Source organism: Phaenicophaeus curvirostris, chromosome 7, assembly GCF_032191515.1.
Source record: "Phaenicophaeus curvirostris isolate KB17595 chromosome 7, BPBGC_Pcur_1.0, whole genome shotgun sequence".
NCBI classification, from domain to species: Eukaryota; Metazoa; Chordata; class Aves; order Cuculiformes; family Cuculidae; genus Phaenicophaeus; species Phaenicophaeus curvirostris.
Window position 1 is genome coordinate 4,019,768 of NC_091398.1, and position 13,066 is coordinate 4,032,833.

At 48.2% G+C, this 13,066-nt stretch overlaps 1 long non-coding RNA gene across 1 annotated transcript; it reads right to left on the reverse strand.

The window, feature by feature from the left end:
* Positions 1-5,926: 5,926 nt before the first annotated feature.
* Positions 5,927-7,867, reverse strand: LOC138722410 (uncharacterized). Its single transcript, XR_011337701.1, has 2 exons — positions 7,627-7,867; positions 5,927-6,411 (listed from the first exon to the last, which is right to left on the reverse strand). It is a non-coding gene; the product is annotated as an uncharacterized lncRNA (long non-coding RNA).
* Between the last annotated feature and the right edge of the window lie 5,199 nt (positions 7,868-13,066).

Below are 13,066 nucleotides of genomic sequence, written 5' to 3' on the forward strand. Positions count from 1 at the left end.
TTAAAATCTTGCTCGTGAGCACTGAGGTACTCCAGCTGTGAATCTTCACTCAGATAGCTTTGTCTGCCACCACCACACACCTCGCAATTCAAGTGCGTGTCGTCGCATGCCTCTCCCAGCACATGGGCTTCTTTCTTGCTTTCATCTGCTTGTGCACAGCAAATTTTCACTCTGTTCTTATTGTACATTTCAAGATCTGCATCTAAAGATGAACTTAAATAAGGCAAGCTTTCCTCTGGCAACTTTGATTCTGACACACTGGCAGAATGGGCCTGGCCAAACCCAATGTTGTTCGCTCCTTCAGCAACCTCTCTGACAGACGTGTGCTCGGCTTCCTCAGGATGAGGAAGAAGATGGGAGGTCTGATTGAACCATTGCCTTTTGCTTTTAACATCACTGTTCTTTTTGGATTCCATGGCACAAACACTTAAGTCGTCCTTGTCATAAGTCATCCACACAACTTGTTTCCACTGCAACTTCTCAAAGTCATTAGCTTTTCTCTTCCAATAAGGTTCTCACCTTAATAAAAATTAAGAGAAATCTGAGTCATGTTAAACAATAGGACACGACTGTTTAAATAATATGTTAAATTAACTATCTTGGTTTTATTCACTGCACGCTAGCATAGAAGCTAGAAATTATACAGTATATTCTCAAAGAAATCCTAAGAGCTCATGGAAGGGCTTTATTGCCACTACTTTTTCCTGGAGAATGAGTATAGCAACCTCACAGCAGTCAAGGGGCTCCACAGCAGCCCAAGGGGCTCTCAAGGTGGCCAAAGGATCCTCACAGCAGCCCAAGGGGTCTCTCAGCAGTCAAGGAGCTCTGCAACAGCCCAGGGCCCTCACAGCAGGGTCATGGAATCATGGAATCACCAGGTTGGAAAAGACCTCTGAGATCACCGAGTCCAACCATACCTATCTGCCACTAAACCATAACCTTAAGCACCTCCTCTACCTATCTTTTAAATACCTCTAGGGATGGTAACTCAACCATCTCCTTGGGCAGCCTGTTCCAGTGCAGCAGGAACAAGCAGGGTTCTTTGCAGCAGCCCAGGGGCCTCACAGCAGTCAAGGGGCTTCGCAATAGCCCATTACCCTCAAAGGAAGGTTCTTGCAGCAGTCAAGGACCCTTAGAGCAGTCAAGGAGCCCTCACGGCAGAATCCTTGCAGCAGCCAAGGACCCTCACAGCAATCAGGGGGCTTTGCAATAGCCCATTGCCCTCACAGGAAGGTCCTTGCAGCAGTCAAAGACCCTCACAGCAGCCAAGGGGCTCCACAACAGCCCAAAGGGCCCTCAAGACAGCCAAAGGACCCTTATGGCAGCCCAAGGGGCTGCACAGCAGTCAAGGAGCTTTGCAGCAGCCCAGGGCCCTCACAGCAGCCTTGGGGCTTCACAAGAGCCCAGGGCCCTCACAGCAGGGCCCTTGCAGTGGGCCAGGGACTTCACAGGAGGGTCCTTGGCCCTCACAGCAGCCAGGGGGCTTTGCAATGTCCCAGTGGCCTCACAGCAGGGTCCTGGCTGCAGCCAAGGACCCTCAGAGCAGTGAATGGGCTCCACAGCAGCCCAAGGGGCTCTCAAGGCAGCCAAAGGACCCACATGACAGTCCAAGAGGCCCTCCGAGGAAGGTCCTTGCAGCAGTCAAGGGTCCTCACAGCAGTCAAGGGGCTCCACAACAGCCCAAAGGGCCCTCAAGACAGCCAAAGGACCCTCATGGCAGCCCAAGGGGCTGCACAGCAGTCAAGGAGCTTTGCAGCAGCCCAGGGCCCTCACAGCAGCCTGGGAGCTTCACAAGAGCCCAGGGCCCTCACAGCAGGGCCCTTGCAGTGGCTCAGGGCCTTCACACGAGGGTTCTTGGAGCAGCCACGGGCCTTCACAGGACTCGGGGCGGGGGGGTGCTTTGCAGTAGCCCAGCGCCCTCACAGCAGGGTCCTGGCTGCAGCCAAGAAGCCTCACAGCAGTCAAGGGGCTTCACAGCAGCCTGGTGCCCTCACGGCAGGCTCTTGAAGCAGCCCAGGGCCCTCGCGTTTGTCCACGGGCCCTCGCAGCAGCCAAGGAGCTTCGAAGCAGCCCAAGGGCCCTCGCAGCAGCCAAGGAGCTTTGCGAGAGCGCAGGACCCTTCCAGCGCTCACAGGGTTTCGCCGCAGCCCGGGGCGGCCGAGGCCCCCGCTCCCTGCGCCGCCTCACGGCCCCGCGCGCGCCCAACGGCCCCGCGCGCGCCCAACGGCCGCTCCCGCCCAGGCCGCGCGCTCGCAGCTCATTGGCTGAACCGCGAGGCGCTCCGGTCTCCGATTGGCTCCTTCCCCGCCCCGCCCGTTCGCGCGCTCGTATCCCATTGGCTGAACCGCGAGGCGCGCGGGGCTCTGATTGGCTCGCTCCCGGCTACCGCGCGGGGGGGGGGCGCAGCGAGCTCTGATTGGTCAGTGCTCTGTAAGCTCCGCCCACTCGCAGCCCATAGGCTGATTAGGGAGGGGACCGGGGCTCTGAATGGAGATGGAACTGCGGGAACGGGCCCAGAGGAGGCCACGGAGATGATCCGAGGGCTGGAGAACCAGGCTGAGAGTCAGACTGAGAGTTGAGGTTGTCCAGCCTGGAGAAGAGAAGGCTCCAGGGAGACCTTAGAGCAGCTTCCAGCACTGAAAGAGGCTCCAGGAAAGCTGGGGAGATACTTTTTACGAGAGCCTGCAGTGATAGGATGAGGGGGAATGGCTTTAAATTGGAAGGGGGAAGATTTAGATTAGACATGAGGAAGAAATTCTTCACAATAACGGTGGTGGCCCAGGTTTTCCAGAGAAGCAATGGCTGCCCCATCCCTGGAGGTGTCCAAGGCCAGGCTGGATGGGGCTTGGAGCCCCTGATCCAGTGGGAAGTGTCCCTGCTATGACAAGACAGCAGAATCAGATCATCTTTAAGGTCCTTTCCAACCCAACCCATCCCATGATTCAAAAGGAAAACAAGCCCATTACCACCAGCATCATCCAAAAAGTCTGTATTCTCCAAGAGGACTTTTACCGATAACATCATCACAAGAGACCAAACCATGAAAACTACCCAAACAGCCCATTTTTTATTGGCGAATTCTGCTAATGAATTTCCTTTTCCACGCTTGTATCTCCAAACAGATTTGATTTAAAAAAAACAAACAAACCAAAGAATCTTGGGGTAACATTCCATTTGCAAACAATAAAATCGTTTAACATTTAGAAATAAAACAAAAGGTAACAATTTAAATACGAATTCTAGGAAAACTTGCCCTGGTTGCCCTGGAACTGTTCCTCACGAGGCTGCCATCACCTCAGCTCTGGGTACCAAGGCTCTCATGCTTGGAGCTCAATTAAAAGGACCGGGGCATGTTCTGTTATTAGCCCTGTTGTACATTCCTCAAAGGAAAACATGAAACAGTTTGCAACAAACCAACCAGTACTTTTTATCTTCTCTTATTCTAAACCTAAGACATACTGAGAGTCAAGGGGTAAAAAGGTGGCTTTGACATTCAGCTACTTCATCACACACAGAGATTTCTACTAAGAGCACATCCAGGTCAAAATACACATCTGATTCCTGTCATGAGGTTAATGCTTATGGGGTGCGAGATGCAACCTAACTCAAAGTAATAAACACATCACTTCTCGATGAGGAAAATATTGTTTATACCCTTTTGGACCAGCGCATAATCACTAGGTTGTTTCTCTTTAATAATCAGGAGAGACAGTTTTCACCCCTACCACAAATAAAAAGGTGACCGGCAGCAATCGCACACCTTATAGTCATTAGTAGGGTGTTATATTCAGGACATTTAATTGCATTCTGTAAAAAAACTTTAATTTTTAGGCCCCAGAGGCTTTGTACACCAGAAATCACACAAGTTGACCACAGAAAATTGTATCCACAGCGATTCTGAGGTATTGCACAAGAAACCTGGCTCTGCACCTGAATGTTCTTCTCCAACCCCACCAAAAAAAAGAGAAAAAGAACCCAGAACCTTAGCTGGAGTGGAAATATCACTTCAAAGATTCCCTTAATACCCGTGTTCCACCACATTTGATCAGCAAGGATATACTTAGTTCCCCAGGGGTACAAAGAAAGCTGCCTTTATCCTTTTCCGGAAATAATTTCAGTATTTCACTCCTAAATTTCCCGGTACGCTCTGAAGAGATGGAGAGGAAGGTGTTACTTTCTAGCCAAACCAGAGAAACTCATTCAGACATCAGTTTTGGGTTGGAAGGGACCTTAGAGATCATCCAGTTCCAAGCCCCCCGCCACGGGCAGGGACACCTGCCACTGGATCAGGAGCTCAAAGCCCCATCCAACCTGGCCTTGAACACCTCCAGGGATGGGGCAGCCACCCCTGCTCTGGGCACCCTGGGCCAGGGCCTCACCACTCTCATAGTGAAGAAATTCCTCCTTATGTTTAGACTAAAACTTCCCCTCTCCAGTTTATACCCATTGCCCCTAGTCCTATCCCCACAAGCCTTCGTAAAAAGTCCCTCCCCAGCTTCCTTGTAGCCCCTTCAGGTACCGGAAGGTTGCTCTAAGGTCTCCCTGGAGCCTTCTCTTCTCCAGGCTGAACAACCCACCTCTCTCAGCCTGTCCTCACATGGGAGGTGCTCCAGCCCTCTGATCATCTTTGTAGCCTCCTCTGGGCTTATTCCAACAGCTCCATCTCCTTCTTATGTTGAGGATTCCAGAACTGGACCCAGGACTCCAGATGAGGTCTCACAAGAGGGGAACAGAGGGGCAGAATCACCTCCCTCGACCTGCTGGCCTCGCTGCTTTTGATGCAGCCCAGGTGAAGGTGCTCTAAGAAGATACCAGCCATCCCCTTATATTGAAATCAGCAGTGGTTTGTACTCTTAACCTCCAGTCTGCGAGGAAGAGGCTTGGGAAAGATCTGGATCAGGAAGTCTGAAGACAAAGTTAAAGAAACTATCTCTGGGGTCTGGATTTGGCTCAATAGAACCGCGTCCCTTGAGGACGGCAGCTGCGACAGAAGGTGGCTCCTGTCTAACAGGAGAGGCTGCTTTGCAGCATCAGGGTCTGTTTGCCTGCCTTATTCACAAGCTTTTGTTAGGGCTGGAGGGGGAAGAGCAGCTTTATTCTTCAGGCAACTGCTGTTCTCCTTTGAGCAGTACATTCAGAACAATTCCCAACGAACCAGAGCTGTAGTGCTAGTTGTGTTTAACAAATTGCCCGCAACGTTTGTATTGATTAGGTTATTTCTCATGAGAAGTGGAAAACCTTCACAATGACCTTAGAAGGAAATCATTCGTTACTTCTGTATTTGTAGAAAAAACATAGGCAGGAGTATTTTCTAAAGTGCTTCTTTACTTACCAGTTACTTCTTTAAAAACTAGACTCGTATGTTGTAGTGGCACCAGTTCCCTAGGAGTTCATGGACCAGTAGATAAGTTTCTGATGTAAAAAGCCCAGTTTAAGCAAACACCACTTGCTCTGACAAATGCACCAAAGTGAGTGATCCAAGTGCAACCCCTACCATTTCTGAAAACGTGGCCTTATGCTGGTTTATTAATGCAACTTTACATCCTTTAAAAGTAGTTTACTTCAAATTCCAAGAGCAGGGATTAAATAATACAAATAAAAGCTGAAAATTCAATGAAGCTATTGCCTATTTACCCTGAAATAAAATAGTCTTATGATTCAACTGGTGCAAAAATCCCTCCAAACACCTTTGTTTTATTGGCAAAGTCTTTTAAGGTCACTTTTGCTTCCAAGACCATCTTCTTCCATGATTTCCACTGAAGGAGTTTTGCTTTGTAATGGCTTGTGGTTCCACAGTGATTTGTAAATGAAAAACCTACCATGAATCACTCTACCATAGTCACTAAATTACAGATACCGTCATGAGAAAGTCCAAAACTTAGTGTTTCTTGTTTAAATTCTCAGCAAGACACAAAATTCCAGTCCCTTTAAAGTGTTTTCTTTGAATGCCATTTTAAATGGCGATAAATGGCTGCTGTGCCTTCTGGATGGAGAACTTAACGCGACGCCCGATGTGCTTCTTGTATGGTAGGCGGCTACTGGACTGCGAATGTCCCCAAAGAAGGGGGCAGAAGGGCTCCCGCAGGCACAGCCATTTGGATCAGCTACTCCTAGGAATATAGTGCAGTTAGGTTTGAATCTGCGCAGAGAGAACCGCAGCTGGGTGGCACGGAGCAAAGGTTGGGGTTGTCTGTTCTCAGAAGGCAGGACACGCAGCATCCCGGACAGCAAGAGGCAGAAGCATCTGCAACGTTGTTCTCGTTCCCTCAAGTAGTAGCAGCTCCCATCGGAAGGTGGTGGTTATTGCTGAGACAGTAAAGCGCTCCGGTTGGCTTTCATCTTCTCCAATCGTTTTACTAGATGACCATTGCTGACTTCAAGCTCTTCCGTTTTATCCAGTGCTGAACGAAGCTGAAGGAAGGAAGCAGAAAAAAAAAAAAAACCCGCATGATTTTGCAGCGTTTTCCCTTTTCAAAGACAAAGGGAGCTTTGTAATTACCAACACTGACCATAATACTGGAATTTCCTCATCAGATAAAGCAGCTGAAAATTCCCATTAGTGGAATTAGAGGTAAATGTTGTGTAACAGCCTGTGCTGTTGCTTTGAAGGCCACACACACACAGAGATCTTTTCTAAGCATCCAAGAATCCAAGGTATTGACAGCAAGTTGAACGAACAGCTCAGAGTTTGCCTCCACTTCAGAGGGAGGATGCTCAGAGGTATCTGCTGGGCAACAGACCCCTGTCTCATGGCCTGGCTTTTGTGTTTCTGGTTCCCAGAACTACAGTCACAGCTGTGAGGACCTTAGTTTTCCCTAAAGGCTACCACGGGATGGGGAGAGGGAGAGAGAGGTGGACTGCTCAGTGCCACATTTGGAGGCAGCATAATATTTATGGTTGGACTCGATGATCCAGTGGGTCTTTTCCAACCTAGTGATTCTGTGATTCCATGATTTAGAGAAAGCAAAGAGCCACACTGAGAATAAAACCTTAGGTAGCAGGTGCAGAAGAAGCTGACAAACATATTTACGCTCGATGTAGCTGAGAACATGAAATTTGGTAAGGGAAATAGGGCCAAAATTAGAGACAGCTTGAAGATGCAGTGTTTTAAGACAGGGAAACACAGAGTCTGTTAATGGACACACTACAATAACAGGCTGAATGGATTGACAGAACAAGAATCCAAGTTTAGTGCTCCCAACTTGAATCCATTAAGCACTCAAGTTTAGACTCCGAAGCGTGTAAGTTTAGACTGTCATTCCTGGTAAGGTGTGCTTAAATAATGAAGCGCCCAAATTAACCTTGCGGCAAGATTTCCAGCTTCCAACCGCTGTAATTTCTGAATCACAAGTTCTAAAAAGACCAGTGGCTTGTATTTAGCAAGCCAGGATTTATAGCACACCCAAAGCTATGAGCCTTCAGGTACGACAAAGGCAGCAAACAGGATTTTTTCAGCGTGATGAACAACAAACCCCATTAAAACTCACAACAGCAAAGCAGTGTGCAAACCTGAGCGTTTGCAGGCTGCTTCTTGATTCAAGCAGCACAAGAACTTGGCTTTGCTCTGAAAACCCAATTCAGATACAGAGCAAGGCATCACATCAGTTAGGTTGCATTTAGAGTTACCTCTCTCTGGAGTTTGCGCTTCTCTGCTTTCAGTTCATCTTCTATTCTTTCAGCGTTTTCAGCAGCAGTTTTGTATCGGGCGACCTGACCTTCCAGTCGTATTACCTAAGGCGAAGGCAAATTGTTTTAATTAAAAGCTGTATTAAGAAGTTCCTTTGAAGCTTTACTCTTCCACGAGTAATTAGGCAAGAACAAGAGATGCACATTTTCCTTTAATAAAAAAGGGCATATTTTGAGGAAAAAGAAAATACATCAAGGAAGACTGGCCATGGTAACTTAACTCCAGATGTTTTCTACATATCCTTATTTAATACGCTTCCAGCAACAAAAAATACAGCCCATTGACTACGTGTATCTTAGCAAGAGTATTGCTGACGTACTCTGGACAAGGCAAACAGTCAAGATTGAACAGTCTTGTATAAAATGCATCTATAATCCATCACATGCCAGGAGCCATTTATGAATTGTTGATTGCTAGGTGTAAGAAAGTATCTTGAGAAGTCAGTAAATGCTCTCGATATACCTTTGTTCACACTTCCCCGTAAATAAATGAAAGCATTTCAGTCGTTATGACTGAAGTGCCATAGTCCTGATGCTCCAGCACTTCTGCTTCTTGTTTAAAGGGAAAATCACAGCAATCATTGAATCACAGAATGGTCTGGGTTGGACCTTAAACATCATCCAGTTCCACCCCCTGCCATGGACAGGGACACCTCCCACTGGATCAGGTTGCTCAAGGTTCCATCCAACCTGGCCTTGAACGCCTCCAGGAATGGGGCAGCTACAACTTCCCTGGGCAACCTCTGGCACAGAAAGACATTCCTGGAAAAAAACCCATTTTTCTCTGAGTACTTGGGTGCTACAGAAAATTTTAGGCTGAGAATAAGACTCGGCAGTTAGGAAAATGCAAATTATTTTGGACAATGTTAACTATAAATGCTATTACAAGCTATGGAGAGAATACATCAATAACTATTAGCAATTAATGCCTTTTAAACAAATTATCCATTTCATTTAAAGGACATTAAAGTACATACCTGTGAAAACATATGTGTTCCTCCAAAGCAAGCTTGTAAATCTTCAAGCAGTGCTGATAGCACATCTTATAATGAGCGTTTAGGAGCTGCAATTCTGCTTCAACTGCCCTCTGCAGTATTTTTTGACAGTAGCTTGGTGTGGAATCCTTCACAGCTTGTTTGTCAGGTTGTACAAGCCTTGAAAGTAATAATAAACAAAATCTTGAAACACCCAAATCAGTACCTGAAGTTCATTATGCTTTATTTTGAAACAAGTGCCTTGCCAGAAACTATTTCTGATATGAGTTAAGGAAAACTCATTGGAAAATAAAAATTAAATCCATTCCTTCTATTTACTACACGTTAAAAAATAAGCATCTTCCAGGAGTTAGTACAACATCTTCGCATTATCATTAGCCTTAAATGAGAGGTGAAAACTGCATAAGCACCATAATAATTTCTATCCCTGAAGTGTGGCCATATGAATGAATAGAAACTTGGCAACTCTATTTCCCCAGTCAGAATAATTTAGGTTTGGGAACCTCTGTTCAAAGCAGGGCTAACTCCAAATGCAGCTCAGGAGCTTATCCTCCTTTTTTTTTTCTTTTTTTCCTTTTATATCTCCATGAAAGGAGACTGTACAACCTCTCCAGTCCCTTTCCAGTCCCACTCTCACTGTAAAAAACTTACAGCGACTTAGAATTCCCCTCACTGTAACTGTTGGTTCTTGCCTTGTCAAAATACACATCTACACAGAATCTGATTCTGCCTTCTCTGCACCCCGCCACCAGATTGCCAAGAGCTGTTGCTTTGGTCTTTGTTCAACTCCAGGAAGCAGGCCTCTTCCAATTTGTTGAGGTCCCTCTGACAGGCAGCCCTACTCTCCAGTGCAGGAGCCGCTGTCCTGCAATCTTTCTGTATCATCAGCTTTGCTAAGTCACCTTCCAATCATGAATTAAATCTTACTCAGCATCTAGAATTCCAAACCAAGAACAATTCACGACCCACCTGTCAGTGCTTATCTTCAAATTGCTGCCACACCACTCACATTGTTCCTAAAGAAGAAACATTAAAAATAAGTTAGATGAGTATTTGTATTGAGAAGTTCTGAAGGATTCTAGGTTAAAAAAAATTCAAATAAAAATTGGTTTGGTTTTGTTGTTTTTTTTTAAATTACTTCAATGTTAGTACTTCTTACAGCTGTTGCAGCGTTGCCATCTGAGCGTTCTTCCACTGTGTCAGAGAACTGTGACTGAATCTCCTCTGTGTTTTCAGCTCCATGTAACCAGTCTGCACTGCAAGTAACGCCTGCACAGGTTTCACAGAGCCATTCCACAGGCTGAGATTTGTTCATCGTTGTTAGCTCTGTATTAATGGCCCTGGACGAGAGACAAACCTGAGCACTGATACTTCTGCTTGTTGTAAAGCAAGCTCGAAAATCAGAACCCACATCAACAGCCTGGTCAATATCAGAGTCACCGGTTTTGTTTTTCAGGTTTCCACGATGCTCCGAGTTTAGACAGCTGCTTTTTCCACAGGAGGATTCACCCGCATCTTCCACCCCAAAAGAGAGATTCTTGCCAGTGAGCATTTCAGAGACTGGAAACCAGCTTTCAGCGTCCTTCATAGCGCAATCAGCGCAGATGATGCCACACATGCACATACCAGATTCCTCACAGCCGTAGAAACCACAGTCCCTTGCACTTATGTGAAACTGCACGGCCTCTGCAGGGATCCTCTTCCGTGGTGAAAGTGAAGGATTGTCTCGCCTCACCGAGGCGCTGCGAATGCGTCTGTCACTGTGTTCAGCCACTGCACCCACAGCCATCAGGGGCGGCTGCGTGCTGTCAGTCAGCAGGATGCCTTTCACCTCACTGTTTTCTGAACTGTCAAATGCAAGCAGATTTGGACAGACCCTTTTTTTATTCCCACAAGAATGACTTTCAAGTGTACTGCCACAAATAGCACAGTGATACTCCATTTGCTTTTCCTGGCAATCACAAATCATGTCACTGCACTCCTGAAGCAAGTGGAACAGCTTTGGCGTAGCTGCTTCTGCGCAGGTACACACATCTACACCGCACTCAGAAGCAGGTGAACTATCTTCTGACACCTCTAAGGTATTTTGTTCCTTTGTGACTCCACCCTCTGGAACTTCTTGAACTCGATGGATCCACTTTAAGGGTTTGATTCTTACAGCTTCCCTTTGCTCAGAAAACTCCCTTGAGCTATCCCCATCATTAAAATCTTGCTCGTGAGCACTGAGGTACTCCAGCTGTGAATCTTCACTCAGATAGCTTTGTCTGCCACCACCACACACCTCGCAATTCAAGTGCGTGTCGTCGCATGCCTCTCCCAGCACATGGGCTTCTTTCTTGCTTTCATCTGCTTGTGCACAGCAAATTTTCACTCTGTTCTTATTGTACATTTCAAGATCTGCATCTAAAGATGAACTTAAATAAGGCAAGCTTTCCTCTGGCAACTTTGATTCTGACACACTGGCAGAATGGGCCTGGCCAAACCCAATGTTGTTCGCTCCTTCAGCAACCTCTCTGACAGACGTGTGCTCGGCTTCCTCAGGATGAGGAAGAAGATGGGAGGTCTGATTGAACCATTGCCTTTTGCTTTTAACATCACTGTTCTTTTTGGATTCCATGGCACAAACACTTAAGTCGTCCTTGTCATAAGTCATCCACACAACTTGTTTCCACTGCAACTTCTCAAAGTCATTAGCTTTTCTCTTCCAATAAGGTTCTCACCTTAATAAAAATTAAGAGAAATCTGAGTCATGTTAAACAATAGGACACGACTGTTTAAATAATATGTTAAATTAACTATCTTGGTTTTATTCACTGCACGCTAGCATAGAAGCTAGAAATTATACAGTATATTCTCAAAGAAATCCTAAGAGCTCGTGGAAGGGCTTTATTGCCACTACTTTTTCCTGGAGAATGAGTATAGCAACCTCACAGCAGTCAAGGGGCTCCACAGCAGCCCAAGGGGCTCTCAAGGTGGCCAAAGGATCCTCACAGCAGCCCAAGGGGTCTCTCAGCAGTCAAGGAGCTCTGCAACAGCCCAGGGCCCTCACAGCAGGGTCATGGAATCATGGAATCACCAGGTTGGAAAAGACCTCTGAGATCACCGAGTCCAACCATACCTATCTGCCACTAAACCATAACCTTAAGCACCTCCTCTACCTATCTTTTAAATACCTCTAGGGATGGTAACTCAACCATCTCCTTGGGCAGCCTGTTCCAGTGCAGCAGGAACAAGCAGGGTTCTTTGCAGCAGCCCAGGGGCCTCACAGCAGTCAAGGGGCTTCGCAATAGCCCATTACCCTCAAAGGAAGGTTCTTGCAGCAGTCAAGGACCCTTAGAGCAGTCAAGGAGCCCTCACGGCAGAATCCTTGCAGCAGCCAAGGACCCTCACAGCAATCAGGGGGCTTTGCAATAGCCCATTGCCCTCACAGGAAGGTCCTTGCAGCAGTCAAAGACCCTCACAGCAGCCAAGGGGCTCCACAACAGCCCAAAGGGCCCTCAAGACAGCCAAAGGACCCTTATGGCAGCCCAAGGGGCTGCACAGCAGTCAAGGAGCTTTGCAGCAGCCCAGGGCCCTCACAGCAGCCTTGGGGCTTCACAAGAGCCCAGGGCCCTCACAGCAGGGCCCTTGCAGTGGGCCAGGGACTTCACAGGAGGGTCCTTGGCCCTCACAGCAGCCAGGGGGCTTTGCAATGTCCCAGTGGCCTCACAGCAGGGTCCTGGCTGCAGCCAAGGACCCTCAGAGCAGTGAATGGGCTCCACAGCAGCCCAAGGGGCTCTCAAGGCAGCCAAAGGACCCACATGACAGTCCAAGAGGCCCTCCGAGGAAGGTCCTTGCAGCAGTCAAGGGTCCTCACAGCAGTCAAGGGGCTCCACAACAGCCCAAAGGGCCCTCAAGACAGCCAAAGGACCCTCATGGCAGCCTAAGGGGCTGCACAGCAGTCAAGGAGCTTTGCAGCAGCCCAGGGCCCTCACAGCAGCCTGGGAGCTTCACAAGAGCCCAGGGCCCTCACAGCAGGGCCCTTGCAGTGGCTCAGGGCCTTCACACGAGGGTTCTTGGAGCAGCCACGGGCCTTCACAGGACTCGGGGCAGGGGAGTGCTTTGCAGTAGCCCAGCGCCCTCACAGCAGGGTCCTGGCTGCAGCCAAGAAGCCTCACAGCAGTCAAGGGGCTTCACAGCAGCCTGGTGCCCTCACGGCAGGTTCTTGAAGCAGCCCAGGGCCCTCGCGTTTGTCCACGGGCCCTCGCAGCAGCCAAGGAGCTTCGAAGCAGCCCAAGGGCCCTCGCAGCAGCCAAGGAGCTTTGCGAGAGCGCAGGACCCTTCCAGCGCTCACAGGGTTTCGCCGCAGCCCGGGGCGGCCGAGGCCCCCGCTCCCTGCGCCGCCT